The 24214-nt window shown below is 43.5% G+C and overlaps 1 long non-coding RNA gene across 1 annotated transcript; it reads left to right on the top strand.

Moving 5' to 3' along the window:
• The first annotated feature begins 1638 nt into the window (after window positions 1-1638).
• Window positions 1639-23767, top strand: LOC109322588. The gene is made up of 3 exons (XR_002104419.1): window positions 1639-1651; window positions 13576-13586; window positions 23666-23767. It is a non-coding gene; the product is annotated as an uncharacterized LOC109322588 (long non-coding RNA).
• Window positions 23768-24214: the final 447 nt, after the last annotated feature.

Here is a 24214-nt window from a genome sequence, read left to right as displayed (position 1 = left end):
GAGGAAGCTCAGGCTGTGGTTGAATACCATGGTCATCACGCCTAGAAAGACCAGAACTGCAAGTGCTAAACCAGAGGCAAATCCTCTAAGGTAATCCTGTTTATCACCTGAGAGAAGTACATGATTGCATCTTAAAAGAAGTGACTACTTAAGGCCCAAGACTCAAGAAGCTTGCAGTCCCAAAGGGAACAGGTGGTGGCCGTGGCAATGTTTGCTCCATACTTGTAACAGAAAGCCATCTGCAAACTTAAGTTACCATTTTAATGGATGCTGCAAGTTCTGGAGTTTATGAAAGAAAAAGAATATAAATTATAAGAAAAGCATGTCATGAATGGGGCACATTGTTCCTTACCAGGTACCTACAAAATGAACATTCAGAACTAGACATGTTTGGTTACATGGTATATGTTCATTTGGCAATTATCCAGTGTCCTACAAAAGTGAACCCACAAGAGCAGAACTAATATCACACTAAAGGGATTGCTTCTCTGGCCAACTTTCAGTGTCGCATTTTGACACTGTTTGGAGGGTAGCACATAATAAAAGGTGTTTAGTGTTAGCCATGGATATTTTCATGAAAGAATATGATCAGAGGAGCAGACTATGCATCATATACTATGCATAATGATCTTGACACAGTGCAATAGATTTCTGGTATCTTAGTCTCTTTGGTGCCTGCTGGTGTGTGATACACACTACTTATTTGAAAATCTCTGCACCCAAGACAGAACAGTGTTTGGCTCTCGTATTCTTTTTTGGGACAGACTGTAAGACGATGGTTAGGATGAACTTCTTAAGAAAGCAACTGGAAGAAGAAAGAGATTTTTCTTTTAGTCATTAAAGCAAATATTAGGAAGTCTGGGCCCCTGGTTTATACTCCAAGACTTCCAAGACAGTGAATGCTGATTCACTGTCTGAACTTGGACAAGTGCCCTAAATTTTGTGTCTAAATGGGCACAAAAAGTGTCTACACGAGACACTTCTGTAGAATAATTAGCTCCATAGTAAACATCTCAGTGTCATAGAATCATAGAAAATCAGGGTTGAAGAACCTCAGGAGATCATCTTGTCCGACCTCCTGCTCAAAGCAGGACCACCCCCAACCAGATCATCCCAGCCAAGGCTTTGTCTAGGATGGAGCTTCCACCACCTCTCTGGGTAACCTGTTCCAGTCTACACATGCGGCCCTATTAGGCCACAGGAAACTACTAAACTCTGCAGCAGGATAGTATTTATAAATACAAGTACTATCCTGCTGTTGAGTTTTTTACTCTGCAGCACTGCCCATGTAGGTGCTGACACAGCCGGTTGGGGCATAAGGGTACTTCAGTGCAGGGGTTGCTTGTAGGCTAGCCCTGCACTGGAACACCCCCATGCCCCTGCCAGCCCCTCTGCAGCATGTTGAGCTGGGTAAGAGCAGCCCCATGCTGGCAGGCTGATGCCCCAGTGTGTGGCATGTATGACACAAGTGGCAAGGGCAGACTCCATGTGTAGCACACAGCAGATCAGGCAGGGGACAGGCAGTGCAGTGGCAGATAAAGCAAGGAGCAGAAATCAGAGTAGCAGACAGAACAGGGGCCAAAAGACCAGAAGCAAAAAGCAAAGTGGCAGATCAGGAAGGGGAAAGGGATGGGAATGACACTCAGGGAGGGTACAGGGATAATTTACAGTTTGCCTTCCAAAAGGTTGGCCTCCACTGACTTAATCTCTCTGTACCATGGGGTTCATCAGAGGGCAGTCCTAGGTCTAGTATTGTTTAATATCCTCATTAATAATTTGGACAATGGGATTGAGTGCACACTTAGCAGATTTGTAGATGACACCAAGTTAAGTGGAGTGGAAGACACTCTGGAGGGTAGGACTATGACCCTGAATGACCTGGATGAATTAGAGAAATGGTCCAGAATCAATTACATTAAATTTAACAAAAATAAAGACAAAGTCCCACACTTGGGGTAGAATAATTTCATGTACAAATACATCCTGGGAAATGGCTGGCTAGGAAGCAGTACTGCAGAGAAGGTCCTGAGGGATACAGTAGACCTGAATAAGCTCAATATGAGCTAACAGTGTACTCTTGTTGCCAAAAACACCAACAGCTTCCTAAGTTGTATTAAAAGGAGCATTGCTTGTAAATCAAGAGAAGTGATTCTTCCACTCTATTCAGCACTGGTAAGCCTCATCTGGAATACCATGTCCAGTTTTGTGCCCTGCCTTTCAAAAAAGTTAAGGGCAGATTGGAAAGAATCCATCAGAGAGCAACACAAATGATTGGAGGCCTGCAAAGCATGCCTTACGAGCAAACACTTAAAGAACTAGGGTTATTTAATCTAAAGAAAAGGAAACTAAGGGGGGATTTGATAACAGTGTTCAAATACCTGAATAAGAGGTATAGAGGAAGGAAGTAAATTATTCTCTGTAGTTGTAGCAGGCTGGATTAAGAACAATGGCCTCCAACAACAACAAAAGAAATCCAAGTTAGAGATCAGGAGGAACTTTCTGGCTATGAGGGTGGTCAGGCATTGGATCAGGCTATGAAGTTGTGGCATCTCCATCCCTAAAAATTCTCAAAGTGTTTGAGTCACTCCCTGCACTGCACATGAGTGCATACCCCCCACCTCAGTTCCCTGGCTATAGGCCAGTGCCATAGGAACAAAGTTTGGCACCTGGGGCAAAGCCTACAGTGGCAGCCTGCCCTCTCCCAGCTCACAGATCTGGGGGACACACGCCTTTCCTCCCCCCCGCTTACCTGGGAGTGCACACAGCAGCGGGAGCTGCCCTTCCCCTTTCCCCACACCTGCCCAAATAAGCCGCCCACAACTCCGTTTCTTGCCCCATCCTGGCTGGGTAGCGCTTGGTGGCGCCCCTTTGCATTGGTGCCCAAGGCGGTTGCCCCACTCACCTCCCCCCCACACCTTGCTATGGCACTGCTGTAAGCTCTCCCACTTCACTGTGCTGCTATGGGCTGTGTCACCCTGGGGCAGGAGCAGGGAGCAAAAGCCAGGGGATGGAAAGGGAAGCCCAGAGAACCTGGCTATACCCTCAGCCAGAATGATGGGGGAATGGCAGCTGGGTGGGAGATGAAGTACCGGTTGCACAGTAGGGCTGTGCGAAGCTTTGATTCAGAGGAGACTCGATTCAGCAGAGATTCGGCCCGATTCGGTAGCCAAATCTCCAAGTTGAATCAGAGGACCCTTCAAGCTCTCTGAATTAATTTAGGATAGAATCCCCCAAATCAAGTTGGTGATTCGAACATAGACACAGCTTTAAATGTTTTTTCTACATACCTCTAGGTAGCAGGGACTCTGAATGCTGCGGTGCTGGGACAGATGCAGTGTCTTTCAGAAGCATGGGGGGCTTCCCAGTGCGCTTGGTAGCAGACCCAGAAGTGAACCAGAAGCACTTTTGGGTCCACTGGGGAGCGTGCTGGGGGCCCCCCCACGCCCCCTGGCTCAGTGACTTGTGCCTCCTGGTTCTGGGGGGGGGGGGCACCCAGGGTCCCCCTGCAGCTGATTGCCAGGCTGGGGGAGCGTGGCATGGGGGGGCCCAGCATAATCCCTGGCAGACCTGGAAGTGGACCGGAAATACTTCTGGTACATGCTGGAGAGGGATGCTCCATCCACCCCAGCACCACAGCAATCATGAGCCGTGCCACTACCTCAAGATATGTCGAAAAACCTTTTAAAGCTGCGCCTGTGTCCGAATCGCCGATTCACCGAATCAGCATCAAATCATCAGATTCAGATTCTGCTGAATCAAATTGGGGTCAGTGATCCAAATCAACAGATTGAATCAGTGTTGTTGATACGGGCTGAATCCGAATCGAATAGGGCCCGTTTCGCGCACCCCTATTGGATAGCCTTGGTCTAAACACCCATCAGAATTCAGAGCAAAGGTTCTCAGAACAGTCGAAGTCTGATTCCTTCAGTGGCATTTATTAAACCTCTCAACCTTTCTCATTATGTGTCCTCCACTTATGAAGTGGAGGTTACAATGCCTAATTACCCAGATGAATGTGGCGAAGTGTAATTAGCGTATATCTGTGAGCAGCTAAAATTCACCAGGACATAAGCCCCACGCTCCAGGCTCCAGAGCACAGGGGAACGAACAACTGACTCTTCAGCATATTTTAAATGGTTCTCATCTACCCCTGGACTCATCAGACCAGGTGGGCGCCATTTTGCCCGTGAGGGAGCTTAGGGATGCAGTTGATTCCAAACCCCTTAACCCAGGGGTGGGCAATTATTTCGGGGGGAGTGCCACTTACAGAGGTTTGGCAAGCCATCGAGGGCCGCATGACAGGCAACCGGGGCAGCTGAATATTAACTTTTTAAAATTTTTAGGGGCTCCACGGCCCGGATAGAATGGCTGCATCTGGCTTGCAGGCCGCATTTTGCCAACTCCTGCCTTAACCCCTCTTCTTGTCTAGCTCAATTTAGTGCTGCCTCAAAATCTCAAAACTGGTCCTGTGCATAGTGATGTGAACCTAGCAGATGGGAGTTAGTAATTATTCATAGGCAAGTGACCCAGCAACTGCATTAAGCCCATCTGAGCATTCTTATACCCGTTATGTGAATGATAAATGAATATTTACCATTTCAGGGCTAAGAGCTGCTCCTATCCTGGTTACTTCTTTTAAGCAAGCACTGCCACTTGCTCGCATTTCCCTTATGTTCCTATGTCTCTTTATCTCATCTCATACTGAGGGCTCTGCTCCCTCTTCCCTAAAGGGTGCCTCCTTACCCTTCCCCAGCCTCTGAATGTCCTTTCCTTGCAGAACATAGCACATTGTAATGAAAGCAAGTCAGTGCCCTTGGGGAGATCTGCTCTTCAAGGCGTCTAGCTATATCGCCCCTCCATGAAAATCTATCTCCTCCTAAAATGCTATTTATGTGTATTATTATACCTGCAGCTGTGGTGATCTAAGGGAATCATATGGGGTTGTGTTTTATGTTGCTTTTTGTGGGGTTTTTGCTAACTTCATGGCACTTAATAAAAGGACTCTATAAGCCAATCAAGATGAATAATCATCGCATTATCAGGAAATTGCATGCACAAAGTATTGGTTAGTGGGATGAGTCTTAATGAAATTCAGTCAGAAACTGCAGAGCTGAGAGAAAGCAGGGCCTTCTTAATAGAAGAAGGTCCTATTTTTCTGTAAGGCTCAGAGATTCAGACAATAAAACAGTGATTTAATAGACTTTAAGTCAATCAAGAAGATACAATAATGTTAATTAGCCTTTTGTGCCTAATTCACAACTAATTCTGTTGTCTACTTATTTATGTTCTAAAATGGCCCTGATGAAAATTTTAATATTTCACCTAAGCTGAAGATTCATTTCCACACTGGCTGGTAATTTTCTCATATATAGCTTGAAATTGTACTCTAGATAATTTTGCATAGTAGTATATCTACATGTCAGGATCATTGGCTGCTGTGTTGAATGGCTCTTCAGAGCTGACAACTGGATAATAGCTTTACTTTCAACCAGCAGAGGAAGTCAAGAGCAAGAGTGTAGAGATAATGTGAATATAATTCATTATTCAAATATGCAAGTGATGAACTGAAAACAAAGAGGGAAGAGTAATAATGGTGTCATTATTTTTATTACTCTTGTTTTGCAAACGTAGCGTGAAACATTAAAGTAGATCTCTGAGAGATTCTCCACTGTAAAGTGACAAATTTACTTTCTTGGCAATATTGATAAAAAAGAAAGCAGAGCAGACAGGTTTCTGCAGAAGGTATGCTGTGCTGTTAGTCGTACTATTAAATATTTTCCTGCTGCCTTTTTGCTCTTTAAAATTCACGCCATTAGTTACCCTTTAAAAGCCTGATCAGTGACTGGAAGAAAGTGCATTGTTGTTCTTGTGGCTCTTTTTAGTTAAGACAATCTTCAAAGCTTTTAAATCTTCGTAGCATGACTAACAAAGGCCAAATAGGCAGGATACATAAAGCCTTTCTTGAGAGATGAGGAATTTGCATGTGATAGCAAAATAATTTCCAGGAAAGCAGCATTTATATAGGTTGTAATGGAATGAGGCACCAACAGGGACAAGTTTGGTGTCTGAGTGGAGAGTCTCCTGCTTGCAGTCACCTTTGGCTCTCTACCTTTCAAATCGTCTGCCTTGCTCCACCCACACTTTGTTGAAGGTCAATAAAGGAAACACCCTGTGGTTATTATTTTTTTTCAAAACATCTTTACACACTATCAAGGTACATAGCCTTTGAGCAGAAGGCACATTCCCTCCTCATCATAAAATTATTTAAAGTATGGGTGCCCTGAAAGCCCTGAGAGCCTGGGAACCCTTCATACACATACAAGCCCGCAGTCCTTCACTGAAAACAGCTTAAGTAATCGATGTTTGCTGCAACAGTTGATGATCTTTGACCCAAAGGAGGAGGATGGGGTGGTGTGGGTGCTAACGTGAACAGTTGACAGCCCAGAGGTTGCAGGTTCATCAGGCATAGCACAAACACCCCTGACGCAGTCCTATCAGGTGCCAATGCTCTGTGCATTCTGCTAAATACCTTGTCATGCAAGGACATGAAAAAAAGGAAATGAAAGGCCCAAAGGAGGAAGATATATATGTTGATTACAACCCACTGGGTCTCTGCAAAGGACAGGGCAACACTGCCAAAAAGGTCCCAAAATAAGCTGTGACAGTCACTACAAAGGCTCAACAGCTGTTCCTGAAGCAGCCTAGGAAGTCGACATGGTGGGGAAGCCACCTGGCAGGTCACACCCTGCTACCTTTCAGCAGCCAAAGAAATCATAGTGCAGGATGGAAATGGGACAGGGTACCCAACTTTTCTCTTTCTCCCCCACTTTTCCACTATCTACTGTTTAACTGCACACCCAAATTGTGAAACAACCCTTGTATGTTGAAATGGTCCTTGTACCCTAGTGGGAAGGTAATAAAGAGATCTATCCCGCCTGCCCCATAACATCCAATTTATGTTTAAAGTTACTTTGCTTGTTAGAGCTTTACACACAAACAGGTTTGGCTGTTTATTATATAAAAGAAGGATGATCAAGGGTCTAAGGGCACATAGCAGTTCTGTGTCCAGTTCCTGCTACAGACTGCTTTTGTATGAGCTCGGGCAGGTTACTTAGACCCAGGATTCAAAAAAGCATTTAAGTATGTGTTTGACTTCAATGGGTCTGAAGCATGTGCTTAAAGAGCATGTGTTTAAGTGCTGTCCGGAAAAAAATATGGTTTCCTGCATCAGGGCTTTTAATCTCTCTGTTCTTCAGTTCCCCATCTGTTAAAAAGAATTAACGGGTGGCAGAGAGGAAATGTTATCTGTCTTCTGTTAGCTCTTTAAGGCAAGGGCTGACTCTTGCTGTGAGTTTATGCAGCACCTAGCCCATCAGGACCACAGTCTCACCTGGGGCATATGGGTGATATTGTAATAGAAATAACCTAACAAGTTAAATCAATTTACTAAATAAAAGAAGGTAATATTATGCAATATTATAACCTTGTGAAGGAGAATGAGATTTTAGGACTTGGGGGAGAAGCCATAATATAATTATTCCCCAGAAGGCCAGAAACTGTACAGCATATTCCAAGTTTCATACTTGGCCATATTAAAAGCTGTCATTTATAGTCTCTTGCTGCTCTGTTTGTGGGGTATTTGTTGATGCAATGCTCAGACCTCAATTGGACCAGGAAAAAGTGAAGAGTCTGTCTCAAAGATGCCAGCTGAAGCTAATCAGGCATCACAAACATCTTTGAACAATCTCAAACTTGTTAGTAGCAAACAGTAACTAGAATTAGGTTTTACTGTGTTGGGTTTTTTTTATTGGGAAAAAAACCTTGGATCTTAAAAAGAGGATCTTAGGAACCCCCACTTGCTCTTGCCTCACACCTTCCAAATTAGGCAACATAGCCACCTTGGGCGAGTGGCACTGAGTATGTCTCTGATGTGCTAGGTGGCACAGAGGGTCCAAGATGGCACTAGGTGCAAGCTCAGCATAGCTCTAAGGTGACCGCATTTTGAGGAGTCGGCATGTGCAGGTTGTGGAGTCGGCACAGTTGTGGTTACTTTGTGGTAGGCATGGCAGGGAGATGGTGAAGATCTGCTCTTGGAGTAGTCAACTCTAGGGGGGATACCTGAGGTCCGAGTGAGATCATCTTAGTGTTGCATTAGTACAGAGCCTCCGTTCTGCCTGTGTCTTGCCTGTGCTCTAGCAGACTGGGAAGGACTCATTATCTGAAGAGTGCGTTCACACTAGCCACTATCGTTGTCATTGTTTTTTCTATTATGTTAGCAGGATTCATTGTGGCATACAAACATAGAGTCCTCCCAAGAACAGTTATAATCTAATTAGATTATATAGGTTAAAGATAGTGGGAAGGGACATAAAAGAATAAATTGAGGGATAATATCCAGGCATTTTTTGTATTGCCATGGTGTGGTTTTTTCACGTTCTTTGAATGTTGTGGTTGATTGCTTTTAAGTGCTCTTAAATTTACCAATTTCTATTTCAATCTTGGCTGTATTTAATCTGAGAAACAACACCACATTTAGAAAAGATGTTAACGAGATTTCTGTGTATGGCTCTGTTTAAAGATGGACTTGTTTAAAAAAAAAACCCATTAACTGGATGTGGTTCGCCTCTGTGGGTTTAACAAGTTTTAAACTTGACTGGTCCCTTTCTACTTTAGAGTCACTAAGGGAATGTCTGTACTGTAGCCCAGGGGTGTCAAACTCCTGCAGCTCCGCGGGATGCATGGGAGGCCTTGGGCCTGTGTAGCCTACACAGCACCGGGTCCAGCCCAAGCACTGTGTGCAACGTGTGCTGGCCCTGGGGCTTACTGTGCAGGTGGTACATGGGGCATGTACAGGGCGTGCACTGCTTGTGGTGCACACGCGAGACCCAGTACTGTAGGCAGCACAGGGGGTTGGTTGGGGAGCCGCATGCAGCCCATGGCATAGACTCCCTGTGCAGTGTCCAGATCCAGGTCCAGCTTGTGCACTGGCCCTGCATGCCACATGCACAGCGAGCACCGAGGCTGGTGCATCCTGCATGCCATGCATACTCCGTGCCAGCCCCCTGTTCTGCATTTTTTGGTCGCTTCTCTTGGTCTGTCGTGCCTTTAATTTGTCTGGTGAAATTCTGGCTCCACTGAAGTCAGTGACTGTTTTGACATGCAGTAGGGCCAAGATTGCAAACCTCCTTTTCCCCTGTAATTTAAAACAACCCCAGTGCTGTGCAGTGCTGAATAGTTTCTTCTTCAGGGCCAGAGTGAGGAAAGCAAATAAGAGAGCAATTGAATGACATAGGAGGAGGAGAAATGGTCCATGAAGTGAATGGAAGAGTTATAGGAACTTCCCTTTTGCGGACTGACCTTCTGTGTAAGCCTGTCATGCTTGCAATATGAATATTTGCCGATTGTCACTCTCTGTACCATAGAGTCTTAACTAGCTCAAGTGTTTTGCTCCAGTTACACATGCCAGAATAGTAAGAAGTGCATAGCTGGGAGGAGAGTGTGATATGTGAGATATTTTCACAAGTTAGAGATGACCCCATAACTCATAAGTGGTGGAGCGGAGCCTGCAGACAGGGATTTCTGTCCACCACTGACTGTGCTCTCTTAATTTATTACTCAGCGTGTACCTCTCACCATCAACAAGGAGAAAACTAGCTTTCTGTTCAAAGCTAATGCTTTCACTTACTTGATCTTGAGACAAAGGCTGTCTCTTTCCATCTCTTCCTCATGGGATGTGAGATGTTTATTTGGGTAACACTGAGTCCCATATTTTCAGGCAAGTTATTCATGTGGGGGATTGTCTAGTACATGGCTCGGCATAGACAGACTCCAGATAGCAACATAAAACATATCGACAGGTACGTGCATGGCATAGGCATCTGATTGACAGATGTTAGAAGAATACAATAGGTTTACCATTCGGAAGCATATCATACCAGTATATATTTTACATGGAGAAGTAACAATTCATATTCTAATCCTCACAAAACAATCATGATGTGAATTCATTTTTGCTATTAATGCTTACTCTTTGGTGCATAAACAATCCCATTTGAAATTCTAGTTCCCAGTGATGCTAATCTTTCAGTGGAAAAAACTTATTTGCAGAAAAGTAAGAATGAAGGATTGGGAAGTGAAATGTATTCCATCCATTGCAAATAACTACAAAACTATCAGCATTAAGGTTAAAAATACTTAATGAGCATTGCGCTAGCCAGCACCAAAAAAAGTAAGATAGAGAATTGCATTTGCTCTGTCACAAAGATGACTGACATTTAATTATTGTCTATTTTTGTGCTGACAATTTCATTTTTATCATTCATGTTAAATCCTTTAGAACCCCATGAAAAATGAGATCAAGTGACAAAAATGAGATAATGAAATCATATGCAATAGAATAAAATTATATCTTGTAGGTAAGAGAGGATTCAGGAGAGCAGGTTATTTAATAGGGCTGTATAAGCTCTATAAGTGAATCTGAATTAAAAGTGTTGAGCCCACAGAAAAGCATGGGGGCTGCAAGCTGAGATGGCGCTTGGTTACCATTATACAGGACATGTTTTACTCAATGATAGAAGATCATTGTAAATCTCAAAAAATGGTCAATATAAGTCTTATTTGGGAGGAAAAAAATCCCTTTCCAGCTCCCTTCCCCTTGCTTCATATTCTTCTTTTTGTGTTGTTATGAGGCTTTTTGGAAGCCAGTTTGTCACAGTTTCTGATAATTAAGAATTTATTTTTATCATGCTTAGCCTCCAGCCAAAAAAATAAGGTTTCCCCATGTCTTTTGCCAAAAAGGATATCGACTGCAATCCCCAAATTCAAAGCTTTGAGCCATGCATATAATTCTACTGTTTTGCAATATGGGACAATGCTTAACATGATCCTAGCTTAACTTTTTTAAGTGAGATGGTAAAATTGTTGTAAAAATTGGGAGTACAGGTATTTCTAACAAAGTCAAAGGCAGCATCAGCATTTATTAATGTGTCTGATAATTTGTTAAATTAGGTGAAAAAAGACTTGAGAGTTTTGTAGCAGCAGAATTAATAAGTACTTAATTTTGTCTCCTTTTTCATTTAATGTTAAACTGTGTAGCGAAAATCTGATACATGGGGGCATGAGGATGGACACACACACACACACACACACACACACACACACGAGGCTGAACAAGAATATTATTGGCCTTTGAACTAGAGCTGCCACTTCATTTAAACGTTCATATTTTTGCCAGCTATTAAACATATGGTCCTTGAATGTATTTGTCTATATTTTGGGGAGGGTGGAGCACAAAACAGAAGGATTTTCTTTCCCTTCTTAGGATAGTTGTGGTCTAATAAAATAAATATCAACTGGAATACCTTGGTGCTATTCCTACTCTGCCACTGACTCTCTCTATAAGCTTAGGTAAGTCTCTTCATTTTTCTGTGCATTAGTACAGAAAATATTATCAATGATAGTAGAGTAATTTGGGGTTGATTTGTTTCAGAACTTGGTCACAATATGTCTGCCTATCTCTCGGGTGATTACTCAGAGTGAGATAGCAAGGGGTTCTTGTCCTCCTCTAATTATCTGTGGGACTCCCTTTTCCCCAAAGTAGAACCATATTTTCTTATGAAAGCTATGTATGTGTGTCACAGGCCAGCTGGGCACCGTGAGTGTATCAATTTAGTTGCAGACTGACTGAGCACTGCAACTTTATTAGCCACTGGGCTCTTTGGTTCGGGATCGAGAAGGTGATGTTGGAAAGGAAAGAAATGACAAGTTTCACTTACAAAAAAGAATGAATTTTACCTATGACAACAAAAGATATAGTTTGCATATATAATAGTTAATAAAAAGGTTAAGTTAATAAGCAGACAACATAACAATACAGACTGAAATTGACGGTGATAATAAAACAGATAAAGAAATTAACCAAGAGTTCCCGCTTGGTTAGCAACTTATCGGTAGTCCCTCGGTTAGAAGATGCACGGCAAGTTGAATCAGCGAAGTCAGACATCTCTGAACCGGGCTGCTCGAAGGATACCGGTGGAAGCCCCTCAGTCAGGATCTGGTCTCACTCTCACAGGGTGTAAGAGATATTTGTGGGGTCTGGGACAGAAATTACCCTTTTGTTCCGTCCTTCCCGAGGATTACTATGACGTGTATGTTCTTTTACACTCTAATTATGCTAATTTTTAGTTATATAGCCATTCATAATATTGCTTTATAGCTATTATCCTATGGGGTTAAAAGGTGTTAGAAATTATTATAATAAATTACTGCCCAAGCTGGGGTTTATCCAATAAGCAAATTGCAACACAGCATATTCAGGTTTAAAATGAACATTACCCCACCTAAATCCAGCCCCTTCCAAACTCTCTGACTATGCTTTTTTGAGCTGTTCTTTTTGAAATGTACTAGATAAGCTGGGCAGTTGAATCCAGTTTTTATCATCATCAAGGCTAAATTTTGAGCGAAAAAGAACTATTAGGTTGGCTAATTTCACAACTAGAGCTTTGTCTTTGATCAGTTCCATAAACAGTTACATTTGCGGGTTGCAAAAAATACAAGCTGCATATTAGACAACGATTCCAAATGCCTCCAAGAAGCACATATTTATTGCTTATTAATTTCTTTGGTTCTGGCCATCACATACGTGCAGAACATTTTGCTTCAGTTATTGTCATATGTGGGAGGAGCAAGGGAAGCAAATCCAGTTATTACTTTTCAGAATGAGACTTCTTCTTGCACAACTGGAAATGTACACAATTACTAATGCTAGTAGGACACTACATCCTTTGAAATGAACAAAAATAGGCAGGTAAATTATCCCGCACATCCCCAATCAGATCACATCTATCAGTCTTCTGTGTATGGAATGCAGTAACATTTATGCGGAAATTAAGATTTATAATATATAACTGTACTATATAAGGGAAGGTCTTTTATTCTAAGGTTTTTGTATAGCAACCATCACTCTAGTTTCTAAGCACTGCATAGGCTAGTGGACTTCATGGAGCAATCTACCCTTCACCTCCTGCTAGTTACAGGATGCCCTGAATAGGCTGAATGTATATTTGGGTATGTGAAAGTCCAGATAGCTTCGTAGAACAAGATCAATACTTTGGATTGCTGTACCAGACAACTGCTTTGGGGATCACCCCTTGCATCCAGATAATGAATGCAGCTAGTCTCCTGGATCCATACTATAGATCCCACTTTCTTGTTGGTCTTAAACATCCATGTGGTGGGTTTTGGCCAAAAAGAATGGAAGGAAACAAAAAACTAACTAAATAAGGAGGAATCTGCAGGAGGAAAGAGTTCTATGAAGAAAGGGTAAGGAGTCCATCCAGCAAAAGCAAAGGAGAACACACTACCAAAGATAAAGTGCTGTCTTGACTGATATAATTTACAGTAGGTGAAAAGATGGGTAATTCCAGAACTCCCCTTGGTGATTAATTAGGGACCTTTCAGAAACCTGCAACAGAGTTTTGAAAGAACTAATTTTTCGGGATTTCTTTGCTTTACTGAAGACAATCTGCCAAATCCTAGGTACCACCCACATACAGAGAGAGAGAGAGAGAGAGAGAGAGAGAGAGAGTGTGTGTGTGTGGGCAAGATGGCCCCTGTTGTTCTGGCCACTGCTCAGCACATGGCAGACTGGGGCCTGTATCTGGGGAAAATATGTAAAACACTTTGGCCTCATTGGCAAGAGGAAGCAGGGGATTCTTCAGGCAGATTGGTTGGGAGAAAGACTGAAATGTGACCCTCCCTGATTGGATAAGGCTTGGGTGATGTCACACCAGATATATAAGAACAGCTCACTAAGGTTCTGGGGCTTTTATTCAATGGCCTGCGGAGAGCTGCACGCTTCATTGGGAGCCGGAAAACCTGCTTCCCATGGTGGGGTCTCCCCCCACCTTTGGTGGAGAGGCAAGCAAACGCTATTTGAAGGGAAAGCCTCAGGTAGAGGGAGGGAAAGTCTGTTCTCAAGTTTGAGACTCTTAGTTCCTTCCTCTTTCTTCTTGTATTTTCTTAAGTGGGTTAGCACCATGGGGGTGTTAATCACTGAAGCAAACTGCCCAGGGTCCTGGCGCTTACTGGCCACAGGGGCCTGGCCCCCTTGGATTCGTAATTGTATCATCTCAGCATGGAGGTATCTGGGACCGAGTGTCTGTGCTGCAGCCATAGGTCTGGGCCTTTTTTCAGCCTATGGTGTTTCAGCCTAGCTGCATGGCTGGACCCCAGCTATATGTTCGGGCCTTAGTGCAGTATAGGCCTGGCTGGCTTTTGCTGCCCAGTTCAGGCCCAGTGACGTAGGTCTGACCTCCACTTTGAAGTTTTCTTTTTGCAGTTTCTGCCCAGCAGATCTGAGATTGGGACTAGGACTGTAGGGGTGCAGCCGCAGTTAACCCCCAAGGCCACCACATGGAAGTGGGGATTGTCATACTCTCCAGCTCATTGCTGATGGGGAGGTATAAGGGTGCAAGCCCCTGGAACTGCCTTTTGGGTAAGCCCCAAGTTCCCAACCACCTGGGCATGAGTGAAGCTTCTCCAAGAGGGTACAATCCATGAACTATGCCTTGTAGTTGGTAGTATTTTAAATTGTATTTAGTGTTTTTCTTTGTTTTCTATAATAAATTTGTTCTCTGTGCTTACACTGCTTGTAAGGAAGCAGGGTTTGTTTATGTGGGACACCCTAGTAATTTATTTAGTGATTCCCAGGTGGTCTGGGTAGGGGCTCCAGCCAAGGTACAGTATATTTAGACCCCCAAATTGGACCCAGCCCTTGTTGCTGCCAATGCACTTATATTTATTAGACTCATTAGTGAATCAACAGACATTTGTACTTAATAGACTCTGCATTAGCTTTAAATCTGATTTGTTCCTAAGTAAAAAAAAAAAAAAGAAAAGACTTGCAATTTAGTATCCATACTAAGCTGTAGGAACCTAGTGATATGTTAAGGACTACCAAACAGGTTAGTGCTTAACATATCAATAACTTTATGTATATATGTATGAATAAGCGCTTGTCCTGTAGAAAAGTCTGAATTCATACAAAATTGATTTGAATTCTTTGGGCTTCATAGATACCTTGTTCACAAAATATTCAGTAGCATATAGGTATGTAGGTGAGAATTAGCAATCAGATAGATGTTTTACTGTAGGAAATTCAGGCCATGAATATACATCAAACCCAGCAAGGCTCCATGTTGACACCTCGTGAACTGGAACGGGCGCAGCTGCATCTACGTGGCTTTCTAGGTGTGCTAATTGTCACTGCTGAGTGACAAGACCAAATCATTAGCGCCCATGCTATTTAGACTGCCCATGGCACCACACCACACTGACCTTGCGCAGCAGTGCAGCACGGTGGAGGGTTGTGCTTGCAGGCATGGTAAGCTTGCCAGTTGCCATGTAGATGCTGCCTCAGCAACTCGTGGCAAGAGAGCGATCAATGATACGAGGTTTGGAAATGACCAGTTCCGGATGAAAATGATCTGAGGGCACTCACTTTGTTGTTTTACAGCACTAAGGACCTTTGTCCTTTGTCTGGAACCAGGTTGCAATGAAAAAACTGGTCCCTTTTTTCTTTCACGTGCCCTTTAAATTGTGAAAACGCGTGCAGTTTTACGGAAGCATTTTTATTTATTTATTGGAACTCAGCGTGAGTCTCCCGTGCTAACATCCCACCCTGGGGCAGGCTTCAGACATGACTTGCTAACCTATTGACATTCACAGGCCTGTCAGAGTTAATACGGCCACATCAGCACTAGTTTCTGACACAGGCATCTTCCTTTCCTCCCCTCTTTATGAGAGGGTTTAGCTTGGTTAATCTGTGGCGCTGGTTTAGTAATATTGTAACTTTTTGAAAACTAAAAATATGAAAGCAGTGGAATTTAAATTAATGTCATTTGGGCCTTTATAATATTTTAAGCTGAATTTCTCACTGCTAATTGAATCCGTAAGCCTCATTGCTAGCAATGCATTGAATCTGGGGGGAGAAAATTGAATCTGTCTTCTTCCTATTGGGCAAACACAATTAAATAGTTGCTGCTGGGCCTACTTCTCCCCTCTGCTATGCCAGGACAGCACTATCTATTATTTCACCAGCTACACTAGTAAAAAAGCTAGTGTGAAAGCTTTGGGAATTGGGCCTGTTTACACAGGTGAACCCTAGCTAAACATACGGGGAGCTGAATCTGAGGTTTAAAATTGTCTCCATGCCATTTTTTTTCCCAATTAGACTGTTACAAAACTTCAGTACAGTCCCAGAGCAAATACATTTTGACAAAGGAGAATATTCAGCACAACACAAAAGAAGACTACAAGTAAAACTAGCCTAAGGATTTAGAGGGAATTTAGACACTTAAGTCACAAAAAGTGATCCAAAGTGACCGTGCTTAGCAGCTAATAAACCCCAGTGACTTCCATTTTGGCCTGAAAAGATCCCTTGGTACCAAGACTTGGACTTCTTCACATGGTCAGAAATGACCCAATACCCTCCGCCTACGTAAGCTCTATTGTGATCCACATCTTGTCTGGGAGGGGTCTAATCTCTGCTTAAATCCCTACTTGCTTAGGCATACTTTGACCTCATCATCCTAACTACTGGAGACTAAAAACATACGTGCAATTCAGTACAAAACACAGCTGAAAGAAGAGATGCCTAGCCTGGGGAAGAAGAGACTGGAAACCTGGGTTCTGGACCCACCTCATTCTGAGAGACAGCAAACCAGATCTTTAAAAACTGTCTTTGTCTAAGGGTTAAATCTGGCAGTTCCCTGTGAGATTATTGGCCAAATCCCACTCATCATCCAGTCCCTTTTGGGGACTTGACTGGCCCCCAAGTTTTGGACAAGTCACAAACTCTTCTTTGTTTCATCTTTTTTGTGCTCTTTGTTTAAAAACCTATCGCTCATACGATATCGAACCATATCGTTTCATTTGCCCGGGGAGTTCAGTACTGCTCAAATTTCAGTTTCATACTTCGGCTCATCTGCCTGAGTTAACTGAAACCTATTAAAAACATCAAGTGCTTCAGAAGTGGCTGTTGTCAGAAATAAGGCAACCTCCCGCCTGTCTTCCTTTTGTGCTGGCACCCGTTGCTGGCAGATTGAGATCTGCAAATGCTATTTAAATTTTTTCCAATTTTCCCTCACATTTCCACAGGATTTCCACCTGCTTGAGCTTTTAACTATTTCATTTTTCTTTGTTTGGTTTACTCCTATTACCATGTGCCATTAAGAAGCTACTTGAAGGCACCCCTAGAGCTTAAAAGCTCGAGCCTCTACAGTTTGAACTTAAGGTCCAGGTGCCGTGGCTGGAGGTCCCAACAGCTTCATATATTCCACATCACGTGTGCCGCCTTTTGAGTTTCAAAACCTCCCTGAGTTTCAGAAACCCCGTGTTAGCTTTACTGCTTCCTTGCTATAAATAGCTACAGCCAAATTTTTAAGTGATCTTTAGTTTTCATTTGGAAAATTAAACCACTGCTTCTCTTTCGGGTAAAGATGGCCTTTGTACGTGACTGTAGGTAAAACCAACAGAATCTGTCTTACCTATGGTTGCTGGGGTATGGTTATTTGATTAGTGTTGGTTATAACTGAGGCTCACCTTCAGACATGCCCAAAAGCACATTTGTCTCTAGTCTTGGCACCGTCTCCTAAGTCAGGGGTCAGCAACGTTTTTGGGCAGGGTGCCAAAAACACCTGCAACCTTGATGTGTAAGATGTTGGCGTGCTGGGGCAGATGGTGGGGGAGCCACACGAGGCCCAATCCCTAGTGTAGCAGTGCAGCCCCAAAGCACATGTGCCAAGCAAAATACTTTTGAGTGCCACACTCTGGCACCTGTGCCGGGGTTTGCCTATCCCTGTCCTAAGATGTAACTGATATCAGATAGGCCCGCCTCTCCTACGCTCACACTGGCACCTTGAGTGGGGACAGACGTTACACATAAATCGGTTTAAGTGATCAGAATCTGATTTAAACCTGTAACAGAACAGATGTGCAGTCCACATAAACCAGTCCGAAAATGGCTGAAACCGGTTTGAGATAAACCTGATTGAATGTAGTAGCAGACTTAACTAATTTGGCTCAAACCGGTTTATGCAATGTCTGTCCCAGGCCCCTTGCTGGTTTAAATTAAATCAGACTCCCCCAGCACCCTGGCATGCTCTCTGGGATGGGCAGGCTCTCTGCTGCACAGCCAGGTGGCGGGAGGCTCTGCAGCCCCATGGAGCTGAGCCTGATGGCAGGAGGTAGGAGAGAGCCACTGGCCAGGGCTGCGCGCCCAGCAGGTCCCACTGCCTCCCCCCTCCAGGCTCAGCTCTGTGCAGCTGTGGAGCCTCCAGCCACTGGGCTGTGCTTGCCCGGGCTGCGCTCTGTGCGGCTCTGCCGCTGGCTGTCTCGTCACCTCCCGTCGCCAGGCTGAGCTCCATGGTGCTGGTGGAACTGCTTGGAGCACAGCCCTGGATCCAAGCACAGCCTGGTGGCTGGAGGCACTGCAGCCCCACAGCCCTGAGCTCCGTCACTGGCTCCCCTGCCGCCTCCTGCCACCAGGCTGAGCGCTGTGTGGCTGGTGCAGCTGCTTGGAGAGCAGCCCTGGCTCTCCCACACCTCCTGCCACTGGGCTGCTTCAAAACTCGAAACATTTTGAGTGTCTTCATTTCGTTTCAAAGCTGTTTCAAAGCCTTTTGTTTCATTTTGATTTTGCTGTTTTGAGCTTGAAACGTGTTGAAACAGCTTCGAAATGAAACGCCCATTGAAATTTTGCACAGCCCTACTGGCTACAGCTCCGCAGTCTCTGCAGGCGTCTGCCTGGCTTCTGCTCCCCCCTCCTCTCCCTACTCTCTGCTAAGCAGGCATTCCTCCATCCCTCATGGACACCTCTCAGCATCAGCTAGCAGACCACATGCTGGCTACCTCCTAGCTGGGGGACATGGGACAGGCAGAACCGACAGGTAGCTGGTAATGTCCCTCTGTTGTTTTCTTAATGGGGTGATAAATACTGTTATCAATTCCCTGCTGGGCTGCTTAGAAGAGGGGGAACCCTCCCTAATCCTAGCATCCTACCCAGGCCTGGCCCTGCCCTCCTCAGCTTAAGCTCTGTAGAAGGGAAGGGAGGGCTCTAGCACCCACCTTCCTTCCCCCCACCCCCGGCTTCTAGCCTGAGCCACTCCAGGCACGTGCCTGGATTTCCTCAGTCCAGAGAAAATGTCTGTCTGCTTACAGACCGATTCAGCCTAGCCAGGTTAGACTAACCTGCAAAGATTGAATCAATTCAGGCTCAGGCTTTTTTTGAATGTCTGTCCCTTGCCCTTATCTCTGCTGTGCTCAGTCTCTCTCCCTTGTTCACCAGAAGAAATGATTCATATTCTGCTACTCTTCTGAGTTTCTCCTACCTCTCCTATTTCTGAAGCATTCCATTTTCTATGCTAAATATCCATTTAACCCCTCCTCCTTGACCCTGTTTCCTCTGACTTACACTGTTGCTTTGCCTGGTGTCATACAATTATTCCCTACACCTCAGGTTATGTGGATGCTTGTTGTAGTAAATGTCCTTCATTTTAGTTCTTCTCTCTGTTGCTATTGCACCCATTGGGTATCTATCCCACTCTGCTCAGACCCCTAAAAACACATTACCAGGCCTGTTTTTGTAAGATCTATTCATCTTCAACATAAGGCTGAGTCATGGAAAGTAGCGAGGAATCACTGACTTTTGTATTAATGATTTGTCAGGGGCTGAAGCGGGGAGGAATAGGATCCTACTTATATGTGGAATTATCCTTCCTAATACGTGGAATAGAATCTTGGCCTTAATTTTGAAGGTTAGGCCCCACGGTCCTTAAAAAATGATGCCAAATATAGCTACCTTATTTCCCTAGATCTGCCTTCTAGCCGCCTTTTTAAAAGGGCCTAAATAGTCATGCACTTTGAGGCTCCCAGCTTAGGCTCTTTTGATGTAATGAGCTACAAGCAACATCACAAGAACAGGTGAAAACAGGCTTTTCTGCAATGATGGCCTCGTAGCCACAGGATATTTATCAAGAAAGATAGTACTTTTGCATCTGTTCTGCATTAAGGAAAAATTTTCCATCCCTAAAGCTATGAAGCAATAATATATTCCAAGGTAGCCTGCAGGACTTCCAACTTGGCCTAAAAATGGTGTGGGGAGCCTCCTGGAGCAAGTTGGAATGTCCCTTTAAAATATTTAAGGCCAGATGCTCAGCTGGTGTAAATTGCCATAGCTCCGCTGAAGTCAATAGGCTGATGACCTAAACTGAACTCAGTTCTTTTCACTCAAGTTAAATAGTGAACCCCACAACGTTATTTTGGCATGTGGAGGAGTGCACCAGGGAGTTCAAAGTTGGAAGGACTTTCCTGTCTGTTCCCATAAATAAGGGACAGATTTTTCTCATTCAGTCATGGTTTATAAGAATATCACCCACACTAAAAGGGACAGGCATATTATTTCACTCTCTATTGTTCCACATTCTGTTGAATATGCAAAATGAAAAACAGGTGATTGCAGTGCGTGTGTGTGTTTCGTTTCTTTTTCGGGGGCAAAGAAACTTTTGATCTTCAGCCTGTACAGAAGCAACTCAAGCTTGAAAAAGAGCAGTGTCAGATTTATTATAGCACTGAAAAGTACAGATATTATGCTTACCATTACTCAGTGACCTCTTTAGGTTTGCCATCTTGGTGCAAGATTTATTATCTCCAGCATTTTAAATGCAAACGGATACGTCCTGTTACTATTTCTGTTTTGCTGTGAAGCAATGGCTTCCTGTTTGCTAGCACAACAGGTAAAGAAGACACAAACTGTAAGTGCCAACACTATGTAATTTTTTTGGTCCCTGAGTCCCTAATTTCTCAGCCATCCTATGTGTTCTGTCAAAATGCAGCCTGAAAGTCTAGACCAAGAGATATCTATGATAGAAAGTGTACATCAGTATTTCAAGCCCTCTAAATTTATTCTAGTCATTTGACAGTTGCTTGGAGATACAATCTCAATTTTTTTGCAGTAGCCCCTTCAAGTGGATATTTATGGCACATACAACTGTAATTATTTACCTGTAACAAAGTCCAGGTCTGCCTGCTTCAGGTGATTCAGACAACAGAAGGACACAGAGAGAAAATATTAATCTTCTCCTTGTCCAGATTTTGACCTTTTGCACCCTACTTCTTCTGTTCTCTTTACAGAAAAGGTACTGGAAGTGTTTATTTATTTTGTTTACATTTTTGTTTCCTTAGTTAATGCATTAATCGAGACACCAGTGTATGAATCACAGCATAAGACCCAATAGTGCATTCTTTACATGCATTGGTGACGATTTAATCATTTGCATAATGATATTGACATGAGCTTGGGCTACTCACTTGAGTAAGTACTTGCCAGGATGAGTAAAGGTTGCATAACTTGGGCCACAGAATTGTATTAGCATAATTCCCATTTTACATAAGAAACTGTTTTCACCATGATATTCATGCCAATGTAAATAACTAGAAGAAGCTGAAAAGAATGATGGAGGAAAGGAAAAATAAAGAGAGATGAAAAATGTGTCATAGAAAAGGGGGTCATGTACAATGAACCTCAGTTTATCAAGTTCTTAAATAATACCTGCCTTCTAGAGGGTGAATAGTCCCAGGGAAGTGCTGAATAAATTCACTGAATCAGCCATGATCACTAAATGCTACCAGGCCATGACATGACATGACATGGCATGGCATGGCATGGCATGACATGACATAAATTCCTTGTGTGCAATATAGTACCAAGTAAATAGACAGATTACTAGTGATTAAAGTAACGCGTCTCTGTTGCTTTTAGTCTATCAGTTTAAAGGCAGCATGTTCAGTTTGGCCACATTCCCATCATGTTCGTGTTCCTTGGTATGAAGTTAAGAGTCAGCTGGGCTTGATGCCATCTTGACATGCCTTCGCCATTTGGCTTGGCAACATCATTTTCTTAACATTACTGTTAAAGGAGTTCTTCTCACGGTTGTTAGAGTTACTCATTGAATTCACCAAGCCGAATTCATAAAAGAAGTGATTTCATAACACGGTAACGGTAGAAAATGGTTATGTTACTTGTAAAAAAACAGCACTACAGCATTAAGAAGGAGTTTTAGTCCGCAGGTTTGTTTTCTTCTCTAATGCATACCAACAAAAAAATAAGATAAATTGCTCTTTTGTCAGTAAATTATCTTTTTTTTTAGAACTGAAGTTGTATCATCTTTCATTTCTATATTAGTCATTTAAGTTTTAATATGTTTTCCGCCTTATCTGTAATTTGATCAGTCCCATATTGCATAACTTTTAATAATTTGCATTCTTATATTTTCACTCACATGCTAGAGAGCATGTGATTAAATCTAGTGAAAGTAAATGTGATTAAATCTGAGCATCAGAGTAAATCTAGTGAAAGTAAATATCACTGAAACAAGCATATTATCACTGGTAGTACTTATATCAGTAACCCAGTTAAGCTGAGTGCTCAAGTTAGATTTGAAACATCTGAAAACTATTCATGTGAACAATGAGAACATTGCAAAACAGTCTCCAAAGTCATTTCCCAGCTTCTGGATATATTCATCCTCATTCTTGCTTTTATCTATGTATATGCCCACCACACCTTGTTTTGGCTGAGTTTTCAAATATGTTCCCCCTTTACAGACCTTTTTCTATAGTTGGTACTTTGTAACATGTAACATTACACATAATAACAAGTAATATTATGACTGTGGGAATATTATGACTCATGGAGCTCCAGTATGCTGATGATGCTCTAGTGTGTGCTCGCTCAGAAGCAGCCCTTCAGGCAGTTGGTGACAGTGGTGATGCGCACTGGGTGCATGGGGGTGCATGTGCACCCCCTGAAAGCACTCGTGCACCCCGACAGCCAGCACTCCCTGCTTAGGTGATGGGCAGGGGGAGCAGGAGCAGTCTCAGGGCCCCCACTACCGGTTGGAGAGATCGGCCATGCCACCCACCCTCCCCAGTTGCTGACTGGCCATTGGTTGGCAAGGGCATGCCCCCCCCCAACCCAGGAGGCACCAGTTGCCCATGGCCATCTACATCTTTACTGAGGCATACATGAAAATGGGACTGACACTTAACATTCAGAAGATTACTGTCCTCCATCAACGAGCTCTTGATGAGCAGTGCCCAGCTCCAGTAATTTAAATTCATGGTAAGACTCTGGAGAACGTTAAGTATTTCCCGTGCCTTGGAAGCCATCTCTTGCAGAAGGCTGACTTTGACAAAGAAATCCAACATGGCCTCAAATGTACAAGTACAGCTTTCCGATGCCTGAGGAAAAAAGTGCTTCAGGATAGTGACAAAAAGATCCGAAACCGAGCTCACGGTTTATCAAGCAGTTGTGATCCCCACCTTACTCGATGGAGCTGAGATGTGAACCACATTCAGGAGACCCGTCATGTCACTGGGGAAGTACCTTCAGTGCTGCTTGCAGAAGATCCTTTGAATCCAGTGGGTAAAAAGAGGCACCAACATTAGCACCCTCTCACAAGCAAACACCACGAGCATCAAGGCAGTCAGTGATCACCCGACATCAACTTTTGCTGTGCCAGCCACATCATCCAGATGTCTGACCGTAGAAGCAAGTTTTATTGTCCCAACCTAGTCTAGGAGTATGCTCAAGAGAAGATTACAGCAGACTTCAAGGAAGTCTTCAAGGCCAACTTGAAGAAATACAACATTGATATCAACTCATGGGGGACTGTCACCCAGGACCACTCCAGCTAGAGGAAGGATCTGCTGCAAGTATCTCAAGTACTTTGAAACCTTATGAAGACAACAGGAGACAGAAAAGTTGGAGCAGCAGAAACTGTCACAGACCAAACCAAGAACCCAGAGCCACCCACCCCACGTGGAAATGTGCCCAAGCTGCAACAGAGTCTGTTGATCCCAGCTTGACCTCATCATCCATTTTCAGACCCACAGATTAGACAGTCGTTGAAGAAAATCATCCTCGACTGCGAGAGATTGCCGATGGTGAGGGGAGTTTTTAAAGCAATAAAAAAAAAGCCAAAAGCATCTGTTGTGTAACACCAGTGAAGAAACATAATTATGTCACAGATGACTTTAGCCAAGTATAATATTTCTATTCACTTTTCAGAACAAGCACTAATAATTCCCTGCAACACTTCTTTCCATCTTTGTAGAAGATCCATCCAACTGATGATTGAATTTACCATTCACTAAG

This window comes from Crocodylus porosus, unplaced genomic scaffold (assembly GCF_001723895.1).
Source record: "Crocodylus porosus isolate Cpor-Errol unplaced genomic scaffold, CroPor_comp1, whole genome shotgun sequence".
NCBI lineage: Eukaryota > Metazoa > Chordata > Crocodylia > Crocodylidae > Crocodylus > Crocodylus porosus.
The sequence above is the reverse complement of the archived record's forward strand: the minus strand, read 5'-3'. Positions and strand labels throughout refer to the sequence as shown.